Consider the following 1,748-nt stretch of genomic DNA (forward strand, 5'->3'; position numbering starts at 1 on the left):
TTTTTTTTTTTTTTTTTTTTTTTTTGGAGATGGAGTCTCCCTCTGTTATTCAGGCTGGAGTTCAGTTGCACGATCTCAGCTCACTGCAACCTCCACTTCCTGGGTTCAGGTGATTCTGCTGCCTCAGCCTCCTGAGTAGGTGAGACTGCAGGCATGTGCCACCATGCCCAGCTAATTTCTTTGTATTTTTAGTAGAGATACACTTTCACCATGTAAGCCAGGATGGTCCCAATCCCCTGACCTTGTGAATTGCTCACCTCAGCCTTGAGAGTGCTGAGATGACAGGCGTGAGCCACCATGCCCGGCCCACAGATTCTTTTTTGTTTGTTTTTGTTTTGTCTTTTTTTATTCAGTCTCCCTAGAGACTGTCAAAAATTGTCAACGCCGACTCTATTGCATGTCATCACAGCGGGGTATTGGGAAAAGTTTTCGATTAGCAATAATCTCATCTCAGATAAAACTCATTGGCTATGAAAGTGGCACTGAGCAAAGCTCACAGATTCTGTTTAAAGCAAGTGTTGTTAGAATTTACATATCAGTCCAGTTTCATGTATAGATGCCTCTAACCATTCAATGACCTTGGTACCTGGTGAGATAAGTCAGTATTGCAGCAACACTCCCAGAAAAGAGTTTGACTCATTTTTGGAGATTTCCTGGGAAAAAAATTGGTTTAACTTTCCATGGACTCAGACAGAGAATATGGCATGATGATCTACCCATAGAGGGAGATTTTGGCCTGTGTGTCTGGAAAGCAGGCTCACCTACTCACCAGGCTTCATCTAGGGCACCCTGGAATAGTCCTGTCAGAATTTGTATTCTTGCCCTGAGAACATTTCTGTGCTTGTGCTATGACTAAACACTGATTTTGTCCTATGTGAAGTGTGATTTGCTTAATGTGACCTGCTTCTCTGAATTTATTTACAGAAAGTCAAAGTGATGATGAGGAAGAGGAAGAAAGAGGGCCAGTGCCCCCCAGGTAATGCCGTGGTGTTGTTGGCTATTAGTTCAATAGTGACACCTGGAGACTGCAGATCCTGGGAAAACGAGGAAGTGATGATTAGAACTCTTTTTTCCATTCACCCAGCTACAAATTGTCCTTATTGACAATGTTGTGGGTGATTGGTTGCACTTGTATAGGCTTCAATTTCTCACTCCTCCCAAGATGGGAATGTGCAATCAGATGAGCCAGGTGAACTCAGCAAACAGGGATTTCCTGGTTTCGCCTGTTCTCCCCACTCTGTTTAAACCCAGGAAGAGATGCATATATGCTTTCTGCCCATTTGTTGTGAGCATGTTTGCTAGGATTTGTGAAGAGAAGGAATTCAAAACATAGACATATGATATCAAAATACTGGAAAAGGGAGGCCCTTAATACACAAGATCTGGGTGTCTGAAATGCCTCAGGAGCTCTGTTCACTTGAATGCTGCATGTAAAATTCAACACAACTTATGTGAGGCAGTTGAAGCCCTGTGTTAGTTCTCATGCTGCAAGTCATGATGATAGTTTACAGGGAGAGTCGGTGGCCTGCAGTGGCTCATCTATGGCAAATGCACTGAGCACATGCTGCTCATTTGTGCTCTGTCCCCAGGGTAGCCACCCTCCACCCTGCATTTAGAAAGGATAGTCTTTTTTTCTCTCTTAAAGGAAAAAGAGGGTTGTCATCACTGTGGGCTGAACCTGTCCATCAGTGTAGATTTCAGTCACTCTGGATTCCAGTCTGAAGCATGGGCATGCGGTGGGTCAGTGA

General features: G+C 44.0%; 1 non-coding gene across 1 annotated transcript; it reads right to left on the minus strand.

The window, feature by feature from the left end:
• Nucleotides 1-353: 353 nt before the first annotated feature.
• On the minus strand, nucleotides 354-494 carry LOC116544998. The gene has a single exon (XR_004266130.1). It is a non-coding gene; the product is annotated as a U4 spliceosomal RNA (small nuclear RNA).
• Between the last annotated feature and the right edge of the window lie 1,254 nt (nucleotides 495-1,748).

This window comes from Sapajus apella, unplaced genomic scaffold, assembly GCF_009761245.1.
Source record: "Sapajus apella isolate SASKATOON/1434 unplaced genomic scaffold, GSC_monkey_1.0 scaffold239, whole genome shotgun sequence".
NCBI classification, from domain to species: domain Eukaryota; kingdom Metazoa; phylum Chordata; class Mammalia; order Primates; family Cebidae; genus Sapajus; species Sapajus apella.